The sequence below is a fragment of the Rhipicephalus sanguineus genome, chromosome 8 (genome assembly GCF_013339695.2).
Source record: "Rhipicephalus sanguineus isolate Rsan-2018 chromosome 8, BIME_Rsan_1.4, whole genome shotgun sequence".
Lineage (NCBI taxonomy): Eukaryota > Metazoa > Arthropoda > Arachnida > Ixodida > Ixodidae > Rhipicephalus > Rhipicephalus sanguineus.
In genome coordinates, this window is record NC_051183.1 from 7354962 (window position 1) to 7367373 (window position 12412).

Sequence of the window (12412 nt, forward strand, 5' to 3'; positions counted from 1 at the left end):
TGCGATACAGCGACAAAGATGGTTTATGGTGAATATATCAGCCCTGCTATGCGCCGGACCTGCTACTTCACATGAAGTTTTCTAGGTTATATAAAGGAAAAATGAATCGCTAGATGAAAAAGCATCGGAAAAGCGCGGAGGAAAGCATCAAACAGTGTCCAAAAGGCCTGACCGGCGTAAGTAGTGTAGAATTCGTTCGTGCCTTATGTCTGCTTTTTATTCATAATCGCTCTTTTGTTTTCTTCCATGTGTACAGGAAATATGGACCGAAGGACAAAATCATCACTCTGTTGGTGAATATCGTTGCCTGCTCTCCGTGTCCTCAAATTGCGCTGCAGGTCTTCAAAGGCGAACGTGGCTCTCAGTGTTATTAAAGCGTGCGCAGTAATTCTGTAGTCCTTGCGCCGCTGCACGCTTTCCGTATGCCTCTGTTTCACCTCGGGGCCCGTCGCTTCCCGAGAACTGAGGGAGCCGATTGCTTTTACCTGGAAATGATCTCCTTTGGCGCGCTTGCACCGCTTTTGGAATCCCTTTACCGAGGCGTTGCCCTTTTTGTTTATCGTGCTTGCCTCTCGAACATACCGGCGCTTTGTTTTTGTCTGTCCTCTCGGCTTTCCCATTTCGGTTTCACACGCTGTACTCGCCCATATAATTGCCGCTGTCCACTTGAACCCGCTTGACCTTTCTTTAAGAGACCTACGGGGCAGAGGTATTTCCGGAGGCTTCTTCTTTATTACCTTTTATCTTCCACTGTTATTCTCACAGGACGCTCGTTGCTCTTTCTTTCGTTTTTTTTTCTCTCTCTCTCAAACAGTCCGACGCCTCGCAGTTGTTGCGCACTTCGAGCGAACTACTTCTGAGAAGTTCGAGCCAATTAGATGTTTCTCTCCCCGACCACGTGACCTTGCCAATGCGGGGCTACGAATCTTATCTGGCTCGTGATTCGCGGGTGTTGTTTCAAAGGTGAGATCTGTGTGGATCTCATCAATCTCTTTTGGCTCATTTCAGTGCCCCGTGTCCTATTACATTTTACCAACAGTCGCACGTACGTTTTCTATGCTTGGCTCAAACTCGCTTTCTTTCGCCTGCCTCGCTTTGCGCAAACGTCTTCTTGGAGGCGGTAGTTTCGCTGATTAGCCGAAATTAAAACGCGTGTTCGTACTGTGTCATTATCGTAGCCTCTCAATGTGTTGTTTCCGTGAGGCAACCAGCAGCTGCTGGGCATGGTTATTCGTCCCGAGGTCGTGTGCTGCGATTCTCTACAAATTTCTCCTTTCCAGCGCTATTTACTGTTTGGTACCCCGCGGTTCTTCTTTCTGTGCACGTACAGTTGTCTTCGAGACGGTCGTTATAACCAGAATTTTCGGCACTGTGCTCGACGGTATCGAGACACGCACACCGGTCCGTGTTTTTCGTCGCGCAGGTACAGCGCAGGCAACGACGGTGCTTTGCTGCTAATGGACGCGGTCGAGAAAGGGGCCGGCTCGGCGGCGGGAACGGTTTGGTCGGGGCCGAAGGTCAATCGCATTCCGTTTGACCCGCGCGCGTCCATGGGCTGTTGCGCGCATGCACGCCCTGTGGCTCGGTCAATTCTTGACGCCCGAAACGAGTAAATAAACGACTAAATAAATAAAAGGCGCCTGCAAAGGTTGAACTCGTACGTGCCTACCTCGAGTGTGCAATATCTAATGGACTGCACCGCTCGCACCCGTGTGAGCAGCACATAGCGCCCAGCGCTGGATCGGCTATGGGAAAATATTTGTTCTGCACGCTTATATTTCCTCAGTCGCGTGCATATATTTTCTCGTTGTTCAGCGCTGTCACCCCTGGGGCCACTGCAGGAAGCGAAGAGCCGTAGGCTAGAAACTGTTTTCCATAATTGCGTAAAAGCCTTTGATATGTATCCTACGAGGCCTGTTTTCAATAGGAACATCGTAATTAGCTTTAGATTTTCCTGAAACGGTCCCTGTAGCAGTCGCCGCGATCTTTCTGACTAAGCCTGCTCTTCGGCGATGCGTCCCTTCGTGCATCTCCAGCGTGCTTCAACTTTGCTTCTTCTGAGTTTTTCAACTCAGTGTGACGCCTCCTTCGGCATTCGGGCGAACGTCGTCGCCCTTTGTGCGAGCAACTCAGTGGCCGTGACGTCATTTCTGGCTTCTATCACGATTCGCTGCTGCGAGCAGCGGAAATGAGTGCGGCTGATTTGTGAAGAAAAATCGCTTTCGGAGACTCCGCCACCCGTCCTCTTTGCAGCCGTTTGCGTGTGAGTAAGTCCGCAGGAAGGGGAACGGTCCCCCGCTGTTTCGCATCTTCTTGGCTGAACAGATTTCCACGAACTGGGCAAAAGCATGTGCCGTATTCGCGCGCTCGTAAGAGGCTTCGCGAGGGCCATCGTTTATAAGAACGCCACGGGGATCTCGAGCCGCAGAGCCGGGGAATGGCCGCGTGCAAGCGAGCTTCTTTTTTGTACTTTTTATTTATTTCACTCGTAGCACGTTCTCTCCTCACGGTTCAGCTGTGATGGACTGCATATGCATCGAACCTTGGCCATTGTCACCCGTTGACGCACCTTCTTTACTTTTTTCACTCACCTTTCCTAGCACTCACTGTGCGTTCAAAGAAGAACTTGTTCGTAGTTTTCTTTTTCTTTCTTTTTTGGTACTCACCGGAGTGTCCACCACAGCGCTAAGCGCGCTTGGAAAGGTTGCATCGCGTGCGAAAGTGCTTTTATATCCGCTCAACCGCAGCATCCATTCTGCGCGAACGCTCGGAGATCAGCAAATGGGGCTGGAGAAGCAGCTGCCGCTTAATTGAACAACAAAGCAAGCAGCTGAGTGGAAATGAATCACGTTGGACAGCATGAGACAACTCCGCTGGTAGGATGCAGTCCTTCCTGGGACCGAGATCGTTTGTATCCCGCCGACTCGCTTTCTCGGATTCGTGCGTTTTATAGGGGACTCGGCAAAAGGGTTTTCGGCGTGACGGATACGCTCTTTTACGGGCATTTCCTGCGCTTGTTGGGTGGGCCATCAGTGGCGTCCCTTATCCGGCTATTTCGTCGAGGAAAGAGGCAGGCAAATGTTATTGTATGCAGACGGCTCGTCGACGGGGTCTACGCATAGTAACACATCGACCGGGTGGAGGGATGACCTGTTGGAGGGAGTGGTCCAGCTAGCTGACCCAACAGTGGCGCAGGTGAAGAGACGATTGTGGATGGCGCATAACAGGTCATATTCAGCGCTATCGGCATTACCGTTCCGTATTAAATGTACCACGATCTGAAAACCCTTTAGCTGCGGGAGTTCCTTGATGCGTACGGTAACGAGATGAGATTATTATGGTGGCTAATGCAGGCCTCGCACATAAAGATAACGACGTAAAGGGTATTTCTGTACTTACCGTGCGGTAAACCGGCCGGCACTGCCAAAACATCCTGTTACTTTCGTTGTAGAATACACATATATTCGTACAATATGCCACAAAGGCGCTGTTGCGATTTTCGACGGTCTGTATCCGTCCGGAATAGAAAGAACCGAACAGGTTTTCCCAACATTTTCCTCCTTCCGCTGTGCAGGGTAGCCAACAGGACTCAGTCCTGCGTGGTTTTCTATTTCTGTTCTTTTTTCTATTTTATACGCTATATTATATAATTGTACTAGTTTTGCGGACGTTCATGCCATGTGGACTTTACGTATCCTATATAATTAGCATCGGCGCCGTAGGACCATATCTGAGCGTTATTGATACTTGTTTAGCGGTTGCATGTCTTGGCGGTGTCTCGATCGAACCGAGTGTACGCTACTCTGCAATTGGCAGAGTACCACCTCACAATGATATTAATTCAAAACACTGGGGAATGCATAATCTTCAGCAGCTAAATGGGCGTAACCCAACTAGGCCACTAATGTTTCTCACGGTCACCGTCTCGCTTCGTCGTTGCAAACACGGCGTCGTGCTTTAAAAGGGGCGACGCCGTGGCACGCCGAGTGTGGAAACCCAGCGTCCTCGAAACGAATGTTGCCATGAATCTGAGTTGTTCGCCGTGGGGCAAAAGCCCGGTCTCTCCTGTGTGAGCCATTCATCGCCCGCACATGACAGCAGCGAGTGCGGCGACCGAATTCTTCGGAGACAGCCGGCTCGCTCTCTTGCTTTGGTTCGTCGGTTGGCCCGCTTCTCCTTTGTGCGGATTCACCTCACGCAGGCATAATTTACTGCGGTCCTCCTTGACGCCTTCCCAGTTACGGCGCCCATTGTCCGCGTTACTGTCGACTGCTGAAAGTTTCAGCGTTCCTTCGCTAGACGCCATTTTCTTCCTTGCCTTCGTTAGTGTACTTGGCTATAAATTGTGTACGCTGTGCGGACATTCGAGCGTTCACGACTGCAAAATAACAATAAATATTGAGGAGAAGGAGTAAAGAAAAACAAGTAAATATAAGATAAGAACTACGAATCACCTCGAGCGAAACGCGAGTGTGTCGAGTAGTGTGCAGCGCTGAAGACAATGTCTCCAGCCCTGCGTAAAGCGATGTACAAAGGCTGCGCGTGTGTGTGCAACCTCGACACTCCAATAGTCTTGATGTGGTTGAACACACTGCACTCTAAGAAAAAAAGAGTCATTTGACTCTTTTTTTTTTCTGAATCCTGACTTGCCGCGTATATGACTCTTTTTAAAGAGACACGCGAACCCCTTTTGTACACCGTTGATTTTTTTTTTCTTTCTTAGAGTGTATATGGCAGAGTGTTCCTGGACATCCCAACGCTAGCCCGGCATGACATCACGGATTACGACATAGTCTACTTTGTTTGTAGGTTTAACGAACTGCACTGGCACGCTAAATGAACCAAAGGCTCGTCTTATAACCGATAAAGAGAAAAAAATGGAAGGAAGAAAGAAAGAAAGAGAGAACAAGAGATAAATAAATTGAGAGAAAGAATTAAAGATAGAGAGAGAAAATAGAAAGAGGAAGCGAGGAATATAAAGAAAGATAAAAAGTGCGAGAAAGAGAAGGAAATACAAGTAAACAGAGACAAATAAAAACGTAGAAAAACAGAGAGATGAGGAAGGTCTTGACGACGACTGCTTCTAGGCGAGGACTGTGCATAATAAAATTCACTCTACAAACTGTCTAGCTTGCCTTGTAATCACTTGGTCCTGCTTTGCGTGTCGACTCTCGCATCGAAGGGCGGGCTAACTTAGCAAAACTTAGCAGTACCTAGCACCACCTATAGCTGAACTTAGCAATAACCTAGGGGAAGCCTAGCTGAGCCACCAGCTCCGACGTGACTCAGTCTTGCGCCACTAGTGCGAGCTGCTCACATTTTTCATTTATCGATACACGCAGGACCCGAATGCGTTACAGTAGGGAAAGTTGGCTAAGCAGCATAATTAATGTTATACAATATTAGCTTGTAACAGCAAAACGTGGTAATGAAGGTGTAGCAATGTCGTTTCATTCGTCGAATATGCGAGGCAGAAATGAGTTCAGGAATTTGTTCCCGTGTGGTAATATTAGGTAACATGTGCTTCACCGTAGATATTGGTTCATCGCGGGATAAGGAATTATGGGATAGCTTATGAAATAAAGTTTCACATTCAATTGAACGACTTTCAAAAGAGCGTCATTCGGAAGGGATTATTTTATGCCTGCGTGCGTGTGTTCAGCGCCCCGTTATCCTCGGACGCGGGCGCTGGTGGACGTCTGCATGGCGGCGACGGCTGCGCGCATTGCGATCCGCTCGCGTGCAGCGACCAGTCAGGGACAGCGTGTTGTTGGCAGCGCTCAGCGTTTTCTCGTTCCTCGCGGGGAGCCGAGGAAGGTCGGCCGGATCCAGTGTGCTTCTGCCGCCATTTTTCACAGCTCTCTATGTCGCCGTGCATGTGCGTGTAGGCCGACTTGTAGCGCGAATTCATTACGCCTCGACCTTGGAGGCGTGCACTCCTTGCGATTCCTTTTGGCCTCATTGTATTCAGCCTGCGTATGCTGCAGAGAATAAGCGATCGCTCGTCTGCACAAGAAAAACAAAAGGTCTACAACACATTCTTGCACCGATCATCAATCCATATCGTACATACACACTGAATGTTTGCATCTGTAGGGATGGGCCAGTGATCCCGCTTGTATTTGCGTGCAATCTGATTATGTATTAAGTTGGACATCGAACTTTGTGGAAATTTATGTGTGTAAACAACAGTTTGCTTGTGCCTCTACTTATATGCTGCTGCTGTTGTAGTGTTTCTCGATTATTTGTTGCGCATATTTGTTGCATATTTTTCTGTTCTTTGTTGCTGTACCCGCTTGAAGTGCCTCACAGAGAGTGGACCAAGTTAGGAGACAGACAGTCATGTTTCGCCCCCTTTGCATTGTGAAATGTCCAAATGAATAAATAAATAAATAAATAAATAAATAAATAAATAAATAAATAAATAAATAAATAAATAAATAAAACGAGGTATCATTTCAATTTTTCGTGATATTGCCAGTGCTCGAAGGTATTACGACCATCATAAAGCGGTGAACTGCGAAACTTTCGATCTACCGCCACGGTGGTCTTTGGTGGTTACGGTGCTCGACTGCTGGCCCGAAGGTCGCAGGATCGAATCCCGGCCGCGGCGGCCGCATTTTCGATGGGGGCGAAAATGCTTGAGGCCCGTGTGCTTAGATTTAGGTGCACGTTAAAGAACCCCATCCAGGTGGTCGAAATTTCCGGAGCCCTCCACTATGGCGTCCCTCATAATCATATCGTGGTTTTGGGACGTAAATCTGCGACAATTATTATAAACTTTGAATCTGTCGAGGTTTACTGAGGAGTCGTGAGTTTATGATTTGTTCGTGATATTACTTGTGTTGCGACGAACCTGGGGAACATGTTGTACAAGTAATCACTCCTTTTTTTTTTTTCCTTTCACGTGCACATTAGACAGGGAAACGTTAGAGCCAGTTGCGTAGGTAATTGATGATTGTCTGTGGCGAGTATAACGTACATGTACGCTCTTCCTTTTTTTTATACGGAACAGACCCACTGAACTTTTGCTTTGAAGATGTATAAAAGCTTAGTTAAGTTAGGTACTCACTGTGCTGCACCCGTTTCAGAAGCCCTCTGTATAGATGCTTTTCCACAGCCTATATTTGTAAAGCTTGCACAGCGGTGTGCAGTTTATTTCTTGGGCGAAGAAATGGCGACTGCCCTGAATCGGTCCTCCGTTTTCTTTATCTCGTGCGCATTCTCTTCGCACAAAGGGTTGTCGAAATTGGAGGATCCTTTCCTCACAAAGGCGCAGTCCACGGCAGCGCGCTCTGGTGGCGCAAGGTGTTTTCCTTTTGTGGCACACGATGGAGGGTAACGCAACAAATGAAACATTAAGAAGGCTGAAAAGATCGGGGAAGGAAGGGAACCTCTTGTTGCGATGAGCGGCCGCCCGTTTTGAGCTTCAAAACTGCTCCACTCCGGGAGGAGCGAACAGATTGCGATGTCAAGCTGTTGCACTCGCGCGCGATCTGAGCTGTACAAACTGCTCTGGGAGATTCAAGAGAAAAAGAAATGTAAACTCTGTGGAGAAACTGCGCAAGTCGCGATGAAGGCCTACCATCTCGGAAGAAAGTGTTGTTTCTTCTTTCTTTAGTATAGGGCTCGCATTGTAGGCGGCACTCGTTCGAAGAAAAGGAAAAGTTCTGGCGTTCGTAATTTTCCCTAAGCTCGGCTCCTCAGTCGAGCTATTATGTGACGCGCTTTGTGTGTTCTCTTGGAAGCAGTCTTGGAAGCAGCCCGGGATGAAATTGCTCTTTCTAGAAGATATCTTGCGCAGTAGTTTGTTTTTCCTGCGAGCCAGTGCATGGACTGGCAGAATAGCTTACAGTATGAAGAAAATAACCATAATCAAGAGTTGTTTAAATTCGTAGCCCGCTTGTTCTCCGACTTCCGAAAAGGCGCCTTTGATTCACACTGCACTGCTGCACCAAGCAAGTTAGAACGCCTCAAAGTTTTCCCGCTGTCTTCCCTGCTCGGTGCTCAATTCCCGATTTCGTTTCCATATTGCGTATTACCGAAAGGTGGAGCTGCTACGGGGCTTACGAAGCTGTGCTAGAATTCTTGTCAGCCACGTGACTATAGGCTCGCGTCTGCAATGATCGTACTCTAGGCACAGCGATCTGAGGTTAGCAAAGAATTGTGACGCTATGACGTGCGTTATGACGTGTGTGCCTTCCTCTGAGTCTGTTCATTGTGTTCTCTTTCTCGCATCTTCAATCACGTGGGCGGGGCCTCTCCTTCAGGAGATAACTGCGAGCTTTCCTGTCTTCCTCTGTGTGGTGTTTATGTTTGCACTATTAATATAATTAAAACGATTTTTATCATTGTTGTAATAACTCTCGAATTTCATAGCTAGCCAGCTGGGAACACGAGGCACTTGGGAATTTTGAGCGACTTGGTAATGGGCGCGCATGCTTATTACTAAGCAGTTGGCGTCGTCGCTGCTTTGGTGTAATCGGTCGCTCAAGTCTTTTGCTGAGGAAGTATTGGACTAGTGGAGGGGCGCAACTAAGAATAGATGAAACGACTAAAGTTTTCTGGCAGGCAACATTCCTGTAACTGCGCCTCGCTTCCCATTTGCGACACATTTTACAGCGATGTGCTCCGTAAAACTGCGGAATCCGCGCCCCCCCGCTCCCAGAGTTTCCGCGTTTCGAACGAAACTTTGATCATCAAACTCGAATGACGGAAATTAAAATGCACGGTGCCGGACAAACTTTTCTGTGGCGTCCAACGTGCACCCGCACTGCCGAGGTGACCTCACCGATTCGCCGTGTCCTCCCGAAATCAAGCTTTATTGCGGAGCCGAACGCCGGCTACCGTCGTAATGCGACCACGCCGACCTTTTTTATCCGCGCTGGAATGGGCCCGTGGCGTGAGCGGGCGACATAACACTCCGTCGCTACCCGGTGTCTTACTCGACAGAAGTGTGCAGCGCTGCGTGAGCTAGAATGTGAACAAGTCAGCCGATCGACGCTGGAATACGGCGCACGTGTTAGCTTTATTCTGTTTTGTTTTTACTCCCGGACCGCCAGTAGTAGCCCTCCTCAATCGGTCTAGAATTTTCGGGCTGCGCACATTTGGCCTGTCAGTGAAGCTGCATCCGTAAACCGCAGAAACCCGTGACGTTGTAATGACGAGTACGCAGAGATTATGCTAAATTATGTAGAACAAACTTGAAAATGCACGAAATAGGCGACGAGAATCCCCTGTTTCGAAACTGTATAGAAAATGGCGGCGAATTCTGTTCTGAGAGAAAGGAAAGAGCTCGACGGCCGTTTTACTGCCAGGCGACCAGAAGCTAACAAATTCACTCTCGCGGCCAGCTACCCAGCGCCAGAACAATCGGCGGGCAGCCATCTATGTTCTCTTCAGAACGGGGCATGCTACACAGAAAAGAAGTTTACGTTTTTATCGGCCCAGCCGTGCGAGTGGATGTTTCCGCGGCATCCTGCGACCAACAAGCGAAGTGGGGATGGCCCTGCGACCAATCGCGGAGCGCCACTGGCGCATACGGAATGGGAACAGAATAGTTTTACGTCATCACGCCATAACATAGAGCTATTCCTTCCAATGCATGGGATAGCCAAGAAGTATTGAATGCTGGTCGTGTTGCTATTTCTTTCACATCGGCGAAGACTAGCACGACAAACGTGCCGTGCTTTCCTTCTCGTCCCGTGTTTTTCGCGCTTTCCTTCGTCGCGGTGACAGCCAAGGTGCCCATCGAAGTGGCGGCGTAGATCATCGTAAAAGATCATCGCAAATACGGACACAAGATACAGAGCGTAAGACCTGTTCTCTCGTATCCGTGTTTGCACTTCTTGCCTTCTTTTATGATGAATCCTTATGATGAGCAGGCCAGAACATTGATTCAGGCCGACCTCTCAGCTTTTCTGCCATAATAAACCATTTCTCTCTCTCTCTTAGCAGCTAGATCAACTTTGGGTCGTTGTATAGCAGCGTATGTGCCGACGTGGCTCGGCGAATATGGCGTTCTCTGTTGCTGCTGAGCGCCTGGCTCAGTTATAGTGTCCGCCGCATACCGAAGAAGGCGCACGAGACAGCCTCTCCCCCCCCCCCCCCCCCCCCACACTTCTAGATACCGGCTTGTCAGAGCTAATCCGAAGTCCTCTGTCCAAGCCTCATCATGCGGGTATTTTGGGTCTTTAACTGGCACCCACCTTATTTGTGAGGGACTTGGCAGTGTTGCACTGGTTCAATACTGGTTCAACCGAATTCAGTGCACGCATAACAGACACATCTTGTGACAGCAGGTGACCCTGATTGCTTTTCTCATTTTTCGGCCGGTCTGGCCGACATCCCGCTTCCAGTTTCGTGTGTCGCAAACCACTTGGCACGCACGGGCAGTTCGTAAAAGCAGGCGCCTCGTGAACGCGTTGGTGAAGCCAGCCGGTCGGTTCTTCTTACACATCGTACGAACCATACGCTTCGTTACTTCGATACCTTCCTCCTGTCCGTGTATCGTGAACTCGGTCTCCTGTTCCGCAGACGCTGCACAGTTTTAGTAAGGCAAATAATAGCGGCCAATTCCGACATCAGAACTGCGCGAGCGTGGCTCCTGAGACGGGGAGGCTGGCGAGCAAGGATCTAAGCGGCTCTGCCCTCATTCTCACCTCTCTCTTCCTCGCTGGTCACCTAGCGCGGACTCTCGAACCCGGTTTCACTCTCTCTCCACGGGATGTCGTCTGCTTATGGAGGGCCCGGTCTGTTTCCTATCTGCCGCGCGGGCGAGGCCGGCTTCGTCCCTTTTGCCTTTGATTGCTTCGAGCCCACGGGGGTTACTACACCCGGTCTCTGCAGTGCCGTGCAGCGCTGCAGAAGCTGCAGTGCGCCGAGGTGACCACCGGCGCGCACAACAAGATGTCCCACTGCCGAGTTCTCGTGGCGCTTAATTGCGATGCTCGTGTGTTTTCCAAAGCACTCGCGCCGTTCGTCTGGTCTCTTGCTCGGCGTACGTTGTACGCGGTCGCAGATGCGACCACAGCGCAGACGAGCGAGCGGTATCTACGCCACTGCACGGTTTCTTTTCGCGAGGCGGGGGGGATGTCGTTTCTACTTTTGTGCCGGCACCTCCCCGCTTCTCCCATAGACGGGCGAGCGTGCGTGCGTGTGTGTTTTGCGATGCGCGCTTGCGTTTGCAGAGGAGGTATTTCGTGCCCGCGGTGCATTCGTTTGGCGAGGAGGGGTGTACGTGGAGGGGAAATGTAAAAAGAAGTGTGTCCGTCCCGACGACTGACCTTCGCAATAAAGCAGTCCTGCCTATTGAAGAACCTGCTGGCAATTTCTGGTTTGGCCAGAGCGGGGAGGCTTTAGTGGAGCCGGTTATGAGGAGGAGGAGCGCGCACGATGGCCGTTCTCGATAGCCCGGTGATCTCTCTCGCTGCTACCGTCTTTCGATCGATAGCATCACACCGCCGCATTCACTGATGTGAAGAAACGTCTTTTCAACGTCACACATCCTTGCAAACCATTATTCCCTTCCGCCCACTTCAATTGCCTGGCGTTGACAAGATGTTACTCAGGTCATGCGGGGTCGGAAATCGTGTTTGGCGTTCTTCAACTTTGCTACCTTTTGCCTTGCCTTCACTTATGTTGCTCTCAGAAGTCCGAGGATCATGCGGATGGATGCGCGTGCAGTTCGCGTGTGACATATTCGGCTGAGCCACTCGACCGCGTGTTCGCGGTGCGGCGTCTTTCGATAATAGCCAACAAGTCACCCTCGTCGAAGTGACCCTCTTAGAAATAGCCTGCGAATGAGGGCAATTACATTTTTTTCCCCTTCACATACGTGTGAGGCCTTCCTGCCTATGTTTAGGCGCCTGCTATCTCCTCTTCTCTGACATGATTGTAATGTTCATTTTAGGAGCGTTTAAGAAGGACATTTAAAATGTACTCTTTCTTAATCGGATCATAGTTTTGAAATTATCCTCTAGTTGTGCTGTTTTTATCTTGGGCATTGTTACAACTGATTACGCAAACCTGTTTTGTTGCTGTTTTTTCTCTTCTGTTCACATTTGCACCTAATTTCTGACATAACGACCCCTTTCAACCATGCGTCATGGGACATGGCTGAAAATAGTTGCAAATGTCGTATGTATGTATTTATTCGCGAGTAAATAAAGATTAACCCAGTGTCTTTCAATACCGTGATGCGACGAGCAATCCAGTACAGTCATCTGTGCTAAATCTGTTGCAATTAAGTTTTACAGCGGGAGAAGAGCAGTCAGCACTCATAGATGAGCGTAACTGAATGACGTCGGAGAGACCGCTCGCTTCCTCAGAGAGTGCTCTCACGCGTTGTATCATCGTAAAAAAGCTTGACAGCGCAAGAGAAGGACACGCACGCTTGTGTCCTGCTCTTCCG

At 49.4% G+C, this 12412-nt stretch overlaps 1 protein-coding gene across 1 annotated transcript in view; it reads left to right on the forward strand.

The window, feature by feature from the left end:
• The window catches only part of LOC119401275 (uncharacterized), a 226552-nt gene that overhangs the window by 111361 nt on the left and 102779 nt on the right, over positions 1-12412 (forward strand). The gene's annotated exons all lie outside the window — the stretch shown is intronic.